Source organism: Anomaloglossus baeobatrachus, chromosome 9 (genome assembly GCF_048569485.1).
Source record: "Anomaloglossus baeobatrachus isolate aAnoBae1 chromosome 9, aAnoBae1.hap1, whole genome shotgun sequence".
Classification (NCBI taxonomy): Eukaryota; Metazoa; Chordata; class Amphibia; order Anura; family Aromobatidae; genus Anomaloglossus; species Anomaloglossus baeobatrachus.
Genome location: NC_134361.1, coordinates 157,893,843 through 157,905,087, shown reverse-complemented (window position 1 = coordinate 157,905,087; position 11,245 = coordinate 157,893,843).

Sequence of the window (11,245 nt, the reverse complement as noted above, 5' to 3'; positions counted from 1 at the left end):
GTTTTGTCATAATTACATTTCTGAGTGTTATTGATACACATTAAATTGAGTTAGGTCTTTCAGAATGTGTATGTACGGTATATAGTATGGTATGCAGAGAATAAAAACATTATAGTGATTGTTTCTTCACAAGAAAGCTTTCAGCTGCACACTGAAACAATAAGCTTGAGGGTTGCAGTACACACGATGAGACAACACGCTTGGAGGTTGCTGTGTACAAACACACTTCTTCAATATTGCTAAAGGTACTGAAGCCAAAAAAGTCAGTTTCTTCAATTGAGTCTAAACACATGTGAAAAGAAGCCTATCAAGAAAGACTACTCAATAGAATAAAACATTTTTTTATTCATCACACTATTAAAATCTTATTAATAAGTCCTAAAAATTTCAATGATGAAAATAGATACCACATAGAACAGATTATATCTTGACATAATAAACCTCAAGTATGAGCAGACACAATTATAATTGACAAAAAAAGCATCAGCTCTAGCGCTAAAGTAAATTAAATTACATGCAAGCAGGGTACAAAAAAATATATCCACTAATTTGGGAGGAAAATGAGTGGTGCATTTTATAAGCTGAATGTAGCTTTTTAGGTGGGGGGGGGGTGGTGGAGAATGCTCACAGGAGCCATGGGCACTGCTGTCCTGCGTGCGGGGAGGCAGGTGCCATCCTGAAAATGTCGGTGGTGTAGGCCTCAAACAATGGCGCCCGGAGTCGGCACGTGCGCAGATGGAGCTCTCAGCTGAAGATCTCATCTGCGCACGCGCCGCCTCTGGCCCTTGATCTCCCAGCAGCAGACTTAAGGAAAATTGCGTGCGCAGATGTGATCTCTGCCTGTCATTGAGCCGATAGCTCAATCTGCGCACGCGCCGACTCCGTGCACCATTTCTTTGAAGCCCGCACCGCCCACAGTGTCTGGATACTCCCTGCCTCACAGCGCCTGCAGCGAGCATCTGGGACACCCATCGAATTGCCCTACACCACCACCCCTGCCTTCTGTGACCCCGCTCCATCATCGTTGCTACCCCCCTCCTGATAAGACACCACCAAGATTATTGTTTTTTCTCTCTAAATTTGGGGTTTCTTATAAAACGAAAATTACGGTATCTAGTAATCAAAAAAGAAGGCTGCACTCAAATAGAAAATGCAAAAAAGAACCTATTTGATAGTCCATCCGTAGTGGCAATGTTTGGTTCTATTGAACCTTTCTCAAGCTTATAGAACTGTTTTGGGTTTTTTTTTTTACATGTTTTTTCCCCCCCCCCCCAGATACCCATAGAAGCCTACATAGAAAAATGCTCCAAAAACGCACATTCAGCAGCATCTTTAGACAGATGGTGGACAGTTTTCATGAAATCGCACCCACATTTCTTCGATAGTTAGACTACTTTCACACCATAAATTCTTCTAGGTATACTTTGAATCAGTTTTTGAACGAACTCAACAGGGAGGTTGTTCCAGACATCTTGTAGAACCAAGCACCGATCTCCTGGGGTATGTAGACTTGCACACATCCTTCTGTTTCGTCATCTAATCCTAAACACACTGATGATGTTGTGACTAGTGCTCTAAGGTGGTAGAGACCACAATTCAAGTGATGTTACCTACTGTGCACCTTGCTGTAGTTTTGATTAAATCCCTATGTTATCTGCTGAAGATCTCCCAGTTCTCTAAATGCTAAGCTCTAAATCCAGGTGGAGAGCTCATTAATATTGGAGGACAACATTGCAGTAGGTTTATTAGTCCTCTGGTGATAATTTCCTGCTGATAAAACAGTAATTTTATGAAAACTACAACAAGCAATCCAGTAAGGGAGAATGTAATCAAAGTCTCTGTCTCTACATCATGCTGTTCTTAGATTAGGAGGAAAAACCTGGTGACTGATTCCCTTTAATACCATTTGCATTTGTTTGTGGTTGTCCTGCTGAAGAATACATTTGGAGCCAATAAAGCACCTCCTTGACGGTAGTGTATAATGGATAAGTATTTACCACTATTTTTCAGCATTGACAAAAAAAAACAGCACCGATCAGGTCTGTAAACATGGTAGTTGGCCAAGGAACCTTCGTGCAACACATGAAAAACACATCATACTTGTATTCCTTCAAAATCAGAAGATGTCCATCAGTACCACCAACTCAGAACAAAGAGCAATCAATGGGACCAAGCTACACCCATCTACTGCTTGGAGAAGTCCAGTTAGAAGTGGTCTGGGTAGAAAGAATGGCATCCCAAACAAACCAAAAGACATTATTTGTTCGGCAAACAAGCTGTCGCTTATTACAGCCAAATATCTTACATCTTGACCCATCTGTCCCAAGCACCTGCTGCCATTTTTCTTCTCCCCAGTTCCTATTTTTTTGTGCATAATTCAGCCACTTACCTTGTTTGCATGTTATAGGGTTGGTTTTAGGCCACAATTCTTCCATGAAGACAATGTATGCCCAGATTTCTCCATATAGTAGATGGATGTAGCTGGATCCCACTGGTTGCTGCAAGTTCGGAGTTGATGGCCCTGCTGGACTGATGTCAAAGCAAAATAAGTAGAATTGATTCTGTCATGCTGTTTTTAACCCCTTAACGACCGCAGGCAGTAAAATTACGTTATAGCTGTCATAGTGTTAATCTCACCTGACTGCAGCCAGGGCAGATTGGCGCACATCTCAGCTGATATGTACAGCTGACATGTGTGCCTGCTAGGTACGAGGGGAATCACTATCCTCCTGTGCCTTTTAACCCCTTAAATAGTGCTGTCAATATGTGACAGCGCCATTATAATAGCGATCGCACTATAACGTTACTCACAGGCCATTACCGGAAGTCACATGACGTGATCACATAAATCCAGTGGTTGTCAGGGTAGCACAGGGTCATGTGATGACTCCTGTAGCTCACATGACTCAGATCCTGTAAAAAACAGCTGAATGCTGCTTGTTAAAAAATATGATCATTTCTCCCGGTCTGAGCGATGCTGCTCTGATCGGGAGAAGTGAATGAGCGATCAGACAGCTGATCATTATAGCCCCCTAGGGAGACTAGTAATATAAAAAAAAAAGTTTAAAAAAGTTTTAAAAAATTAAAAAAACCTAAAAGTTCAAATCACCCCCCATTCACCCCATTGAAAATTAAAGGGTTAAAAAAGTATACACACATTTGGTATCACCGCGTTCAAAAACGCCCAATCAAAATATAAAATTAATTAATCTGAACGGTAAACGGCGTAGCAACAAAAAAATTCCAAACACCAAAATTCCGTTTTTTGGTCGCCACAAATTTTGCACAAAATGCAATAACAAAATGTAGCATCTGTGCAAAAATGGTATGGTTTAAAACGTCAGCTCGAGATGCAAAATATAATCCATCCCTTAGCCATAGTCTTTCCTGTCTTCAGCATTGTATATATACAATATATACTCTAAAGTTGGCTCATCACATTGTCTATCAGTTCTGGTACAACAAACATGGCAGTGGAGGTGGCTTGTATGCTTTTTAATAGGGAGATCATAGACGTCTATGCAAGCACCGTGCGATGCACATTACGCAAGTCTGAAATGGTGGCCCAAAAATTGGTGAACAATCCTCAACTTCAATATCGTCATAAGAAGCGTCAGCTCTTGTTTACAAAGAAATACGAAAAGTGAATAGTAAAAGATAGGAAACAGGTGATTTGGAGTGATGAGATGAAAGTCAATAGACTAGGCTCTGATGGGTTCAAATGGTTTTGGAAGAAGCAATGGAATAAGGGGCTAACGGATCAAGAAATTAAAGGAACTCTTAAGTTCGGTGGAGGAAGCCTGATGATATGAGGGTACAGTGCCTACAAGTAGTATTCAACCCCCTGCAGATTTAGCAGGTTTACACATTCGGAATTAACTTGGCATTGTGACATTTGGACTGTAGATCAGCCTGGAAGTGTGAAATGCACTGCAGCAAAAAAGAATGTTATTTTTTTTTTTTATTTTTTTTTTTTTTAAATTGTTGTTCTGAGGGTCATTTCTTATTCAACCCCTCAAACCACCAGAATTCTGTTTGGTTCCCCTAAAGTATTAAGAAGTATTTCAGGCACAAAGAACAATGAGCTTCACATGTTTGGATTAATTATCTCTTTTTCCAGCCTTTTCTGACTAATTAAGACCCTCCCCAAACTTGTGAACAGCACTCCTACTTGGTCAACATGGGAAAGACAAAGGAGCATTCCAAGGCCCTCAGAGACAAGATCGTGGAGGGTCACAAGGCTGGCAAGGGGTACAAAACCCTTTCCAAGGAGTTGGGCCTACCTGTCTCCACTGTTGGGAGCATCATCTGGAAGTGGAAGGCTTATGGAACTACTGTTAGCCTTCCACGGCCTGGACAGCCTTTGAAAGTTTCCACTCAAGCCGAGGCCAGGCTTGTCCGAAGAGTCAAGGCTAACCCAAGGACAACAAGGAAGGAGCTCCGGGAAGATCTCATGGCAGTGGGGACATTGGTTTCAGTCAATACCATAAGTAACGTACTCCACCGCAATGGTCTCCGTTCCAGACGAGCCCGTAAGGTACCTTTACTTTCAAAGCGTCATGTCAAGGCTCGTCTACAGTTTCCTCATGATCACTTGGAGGACTCTGAGACAGACTGGTTCAAGGTTCTCTGGTCTGATGAGACCAAGATCGAGATCTTTGGTGCCAACCACACACGTGACGTTTGGAGACTGGATGGCACTGCATACGACCCCAAGAATACCATCCCTACAGTCAAGCATAGTGGTGGCAGCATCATGCTGTGGGGCTGTTTCTCAGCCAAGGGGCCTGGCCATCTGGTCCGCATCCATGGGAAGATGGATAGCACCGCCTACCTGGAGATTTTGGCCAAGAACCTCCGCTCCTCCATCAAGGATCTTAAGATGGGTCGTCATTTCATCTTCCAACAAGACAACGACCCAAAGCACACAGCCAAGAAAACCAAGGCCTGGTTCAAGAGGGAAAAAATCAAGGTGTTGCAGTGGCCTAGTCAGTCTCCTGACCTTAACCCAATTGAAAACTTGTGGAAGGAGCTCAAGATTAAAGTCCACATGAGACACCCAAAGAACCTAGATAACTTGGAGAAGATCTGCATGGAGGAGTGGGCCAAGATAACTCCAGAGACCTGTGCCGGCCTGATGAGGTCTTATAAAAGACGATTATTAGCTGTAATTGCAAACAAGGGTTATTCCACAAAATATTAAACCTAGGGGTTGAATAATAATTGACCCACACTTTTATGTTGAAAATTTATTAAAATTTAACTGAGCAACATAACTTGTTGGTTTGTAAGATTTATGCATCTGTTAATAAATCCTGCTCTTGTTTGAAGTTTGCAGGCTCTAACTTATTTGCATCTTATCAAACCTGCTAAATCTGCAGGGGGTTGAATACTACTTGTAGGCACTGTATATCACAGCCAGAGGCGTTAGAGAAGGATATTCCGTGTTCATGATAAACCTTATTCTTTTTGTTAATGATATTATCAACCATCGTGCATATATTCCAAATCTTTTCACTTTAATGACTTTTTGACTCAGATGATCTTCTTTTATTCTGATCCCTACCCCTTCTCTCCAAGATCGCCCCCTTCTCCCCTTCCTTTCCTCATCTTTCTTCCCTTGCTTTCTAGACCTTCCCTTTTTCCTTTTAGAAAGTTGGTGATTTGTCAACTGTTATATTTAGACCCATGACAGGCTAATAATACTATTGTTGGTTATTTTCTGTTTTATTTTTCCATGTTCTCAGACCCCTGCCCCCCACACACCTTTCCTAGTTATTGTTTAAAATCCCTCATTAAATATACCTTTGAAACAGCCAAAGGCATTAGATACTTGATCAGGATCAATGGGGGTCTCAATGCTGAGCTGTATCTGAGTATCCTACAAGACAACAAAGAGCTATGGGTAGCAAAAAGCATAATAGGGTCTTATCTAAGTAATTGCCATTACATGAAGGGATATTTTGCTCCCCTTATGTGGTTTTGGTGACCACTACACAGAAAATCGTATTGTATATGATAGCTTCTGCAGAATCCACGTACAGAATCAACAGACCAAGAAGCCAAATATTTACAAGATAAAGGGAAGAAATGTGCTGCTTTGGAGGTCATAAGAAGAGGACAGGATAAATGGGCAGGAATTATTGCAGTTTATTTTGTAGAAACCACAATAGTTCCTGCCTATGTATCCTGTCCTCTTCTTATGCCCTCCAAAGCCGTGCATAGAGACTTATTTTATCTTTCCTTCGTTTTATCCTACAAGATGAGTTACATCGTAAACTTGAGTACTATGGGTATGAAAAGGACAACATAGTGTTCCAGCAGGACAGCAACACGTGCAGGTGCTGGATTTACCCCCACGGCCCCCAAACCTGAACCCAATCGAACACTTGTGCATAGAGTTGAAGAAAAATCAGTATACATACCTGTATACATAAGTGAGTTGACCAGTATGCTCCAACAGTTAGAATATGTAGAAGAGACCTGGGATCAGATTTTAGTCGAGACATGCTTGAATCTGATCGAGAACATCGCCAGAAGGATTCAGGCAGGGTAGAAAGCCAGATGCTAACAAAATAATAAAAAATAATTGAAATTTTAGATTTTTAAGAGCAAAACAGTAACAATGCAGTGACATGACAATAATCTGTATAATTAATTCATATGCTAAATAGTTGTAAGTCAAATTTATGTATGAGATATCCAAGATGATTGTCTATAAAATTAAGATAGTCTCACGATCAAAGCTGTAGTAGATGGTGAGATAAAGAGCCTGAAAGTGAAAATTTCAAAGCATTGTTACCCTTTTGCTTGTCAGTGTATTTTAAGAACCTTAAAATTCACTTCACAGTATACCGTGATTGCACGTGAGAAACGGTTTGAAACAGACCAATTCTGTATTGAAACCAGTGGAAAATATTCTAATCAGTTTAAATTCATTATTGACAGTATACATTTAATTTTATCTCATAATTATTTTTCATGTAATGACATTTATCTCCAAACATGAGGGACAGCCATGGGAACCAGATTTGCACGTAGTTATGCCAATTTCTATATGGGCTGGAGGCAAGCCAGTACAATTTTTTTCCAAGGGCGATCTACGTGTGGATCTAGTCCTGTGGCGTCGCTTCATAGACAACATTATTTTTATTTGGAAGGGATTTGAAGAGTCACTGGCTACTTTCTTCTCTGAAATTAACTCTTATGAATTGCTCCTCATATTAACTCCAACTTTTAGCCAGTCTAATATTAATTTCCTGTACCTAAAAGTCTTTATTTAATCAATTTATCTCTACAAAATGTTATTGCAAACCTGTGGATTCCTTTATTTTGTGTTTAGTGTAGGTGTACATCTTTTTTTGTCACATAACTTACTTAAAGTGCCACCACATCATTTCTATTGGGTTGCGGTCCGGATTATGAATTGAACTAATACTTAACTTTAGTGGACAGTGTCAGGCAACTGCTGCCAGGGCTAATAAAATAATGGGATGTATTAAAAGAGGTATAAGTGTTCATGAAAAAAATATAGTTCTACCAATGTACAAGTCACTAGTGCGACCGCACTTAGAATACTGTGTACAATTCTGGTCACCGATATATAAGAAGGACATAGCTGAACTGGAGAGGGTGCAGAGAAGAGCGACCAAGATTATTAGAGGAATGGGTGGGCTGCAATACCAAGACAGGTTATTAAACTTGGGGTTAATTAGTTTGGAAAAACGAAGGCTTAGGGGGGATCTAATCACAATGTATAAATATATGAGGGGACAGTACAGAGACCTTTCCAAAGATCTTTTCACACCTAGGCCTGCGACTGGAACATGGGGGCATCCGCTACGTCTTGAGGAAAGAAGGTTTAATCATAATCACAGACGAGGATTCTTTACTGTGCGAGCAGTGAGACTGTGGAACTCTCTGCCGCATGATGTTGTAATGAGTGATTCACTACTAACATTTAAGTAGAGCCTGGATGCCTTTCTTGAAAAATGTAATATTACCAGTTATGTATATGAGATTTTATGACAGGGTGTTGATCCAGGGAACAAGTCTGATTGCCGTATGTGGAGTCAGGAAGGAATTTTTTTCCCCATTGGAACTTGTTTGCCACATTGGGGTTTTTTTGCCTTCTTCTGGATCAACATGGTAGGCTACGGGTTGAACTAGATGGACTAAGGGCGGCTTTGCACACTACGACATCGCAGGTGCGATGTCGGTGGGGTCAAATTGAAAGTGACGCACATCCGGCATCGCATGCGACATCGTAGTGTGTAAAGCCTAGATGATACGATTTACGAGCGCAAAATCATTGTAATCGTATCATCGCTGCAGCGTCGGCGTAATCCATAATTACGCTGACGCGACAGTCCGATGTTGTTCCTCGCTCCTGCGGCAGCACACATCGCTGTGTGTGAAGCCGCAGGAGCGAGGAACATCTCCTACCGGCGTCAACGCGGCTTCCGTAGGATATGCGGAAGGAAGGAGGTGGGCAGGATGTTTACATCCTGCTCATCTCCGCCCCTCCGCCGCTATTGGTCGCCTGCCGTGTGACGTCGCTATGACGCCGCACGACCCGCCCCCTTAGGAAGGAGGCGGGGCGACGACCAGAGCGACGGTCGCAGGGCGGGTGAGTGCGTGTGAAGCTGGCGTAGCGATAATTTTCGCTACGCCAGCTATCACACGATATCGTACCTGCGACGGGGGCGGGGACTATCGCGTGCGACATCGCAGCATCAGCTTGCGATGTCGCAACGTGCAAAGCCCGCCTTAGAGTCTCCCTTCAACCTTAAAAACTATGATACTATGAACATTCCAAATTCTATTTTTTTTTCCTTTTCAGCTATTCAGTTTCACTGGTTTTGTTGGTTTTATCCAGTTGCATGACCCACTTTGAGCCAAGTCTTAGCTTTTGGAAGGATGGCCTCACATTTGACTCTAGAATACTATAGTTGGCAAAAAAAAAAAAAATAGATGCAAGGTTCATTGATTGTGAGCTGCCCAGGTCCTGTGGTTGCAAAACAAGCTCAAATCATTACCCCTCAAGCACTGTGCTTGGCAGTTAGTATAAGGTGCGGAGGCTGATATTCTTAGTTTGGTGATCACCAAATGTAGTGAAGGGCATTTTAGCCAAATATCTCCAAATTGAGTTAGTCTGTTTTAATGACATTGTTACAGAAATATTTTGGTTTGTTCATATGCTACTTTGCAAATTTTAGCCATGCAGCAATATTATTTTTTTAGAAAGAAGAGACCCTTCTAAACAAGGTGTCCTTAATCAGTCTTTTTATAATTGTACTGTCATTGTTTAGATCAGGGGTGGGGAACCTCCGGCCCGCGGGCCGTATGCGGCCCGCGACGACTTTTTCTGCGGCCCCCGGGCTGATTCCCGGGAACTGTAGTGCTGGGGCGGCAGCCGCATCTTACTGGCTGCTGGCCCTTTAAAACCCCACACAGCGCGTTCAATGCTGAACGCTGCATTTACTATACCTGAAAGACTATGTCCCCACGCTGGCACTGCCTACGTGAGGACGTACTTTGTAGGTGGGGTCGGCGTGAGGGGTGCTAAAATCAAAAGGAGAGGATTGACTGTCAATCATCCCCCAGGTCTTACTGTACCGGCAGCGCTCTGTGCCCAGCGGCGGTGGCTCCCTGTGCCCGGCGGAGGCGGCGGCGGCTCCCTGTGCCCGGTTGCAGCTCCCTGTGCCTGGCGGTTGCGGCGGCGGCTCCCTGTGCCCGGCGGTTGTGGCGGCGGCTCCCTGTGCCCGGTTGCAGCTCCCTGTGCCCGGCGGTTGTGGCGGCAGCTCCCTGTGCCCGGCGGCTGCGGCGGCGGCTCCCTGTGCCCGACGGTGGCTCCCTGTGCCCGGCAGCTCCGTGCGCGGCGGCTACCTGTGCCCGGCGGTGGCTGCTCCTCTCTGTGCCTGGTGGCTTCCTGAGCCCGGCGGTTGCGGCGGTGGCTCCCTGTTCCCGGCGGTTGCGGCGGTGGCTCCCTGTTCCCGGCGGTTGCGGCGGCAGCTCCCTGTTCCCGGCGGTTGCGGCGGCAGCTCCCTGTGCCAGGCGGCGGCTCCCTGTGCCCGGTGGCTTCCTGTGCCCGGCGGCGGCTGCTCCTCTCTGTACCCGGCGGCTCCCTGTGCCCGGCAGTTGCGGCAGCGGCTCCCTGTGCCCGGCGGCTCCCTGTGCCTGGCGGCTCCCCGTGCCCAGCGGCGAAGGCGGCTGCTCCTCTGTGCCCGGTGGCGGCTGCTCCTCCTCTCTGTGCCCGGCGGCAGAGCCCTCCGTGCCCGCAACCACCTCCAGCGCTCTGTGATCCCAGCCTCCCCCAGTTCTCTAACTACCTCCAAGCTCATCCGAGTCTGCCTGTGCCCCCAGCGCTCTGTAACTTCAGTGCTCTGTGCCCCTCTTTCTCCCCAGTGTTCTGTGCCTCCCCCAGTATTCTGTGCCCCCCCAGTCTCCCCAGTGATCTGTGCCCCCCCAGTGTTCTGTGCCTCCCCCCAGTCTCCCCAGTGATCTGTGCCCCCCAGTCTCCCCAGTGATCTGTGCCCCCCCAGTGTTTTGTGCCTCCCCCCAGTCTCCCCAGTGATCTGTGCCCCCCAGACTCCCCAGTGATCTGTGCCCCCCAGACTCCCCAGTGATCTGTGCCCCCCAGACTCCCCAGTGATCTGTGCCCCCCAGTCTCCCCAGTGATCTGTGCCCCCCCAGTGTTCTGTGCCTCCCCCAGTCTCCCCAGTGATCTGTGCCCCCCCAGTGTTTTGTGCCTCCCCCCAGTCTCCCCAGTGATTTGTGCCCCCCAGTCTCCCCAGTGATCTGTGCCCCCCAGACTCCCCAGTGATCTGTGCCCCCCAGTCTCCCCAGTGATCTGTGCCCCCCCAGTGTTCTGTGCCTCCCCCAGTCTCCCCAGTGATCTGTGTCCCCCCAGTGTTCTGTGCCTCCCCCCAGTCGCCCCAGTGATCTGTGCCCCCCAGTCTCCCCAGTGATCTGTGCCCCCCCAGTGTTCTGTGCCCCCCCCCCAGTCTCCCCAGTGATCTGTGCCCCCCCAGTCTCCCCAGTGTTCTGTGCCCCCCTAGTCTCCCCAGTGATCTGTGCCCCCCCAGTTTCCCCAGTGATCTGTGCCCCCCCCGCCAGTCTCCCCAGTGATCTCTGTGCCCCGAGCCTCTCCCAGTTCTGTCTGTGCCTTCAGCCTCTCCCATTCTTCTCTGTGCCATCTGTGTCCCCAGCGTGTCCCCCTGATTTGTCTGTGCCTCCAGCCTCT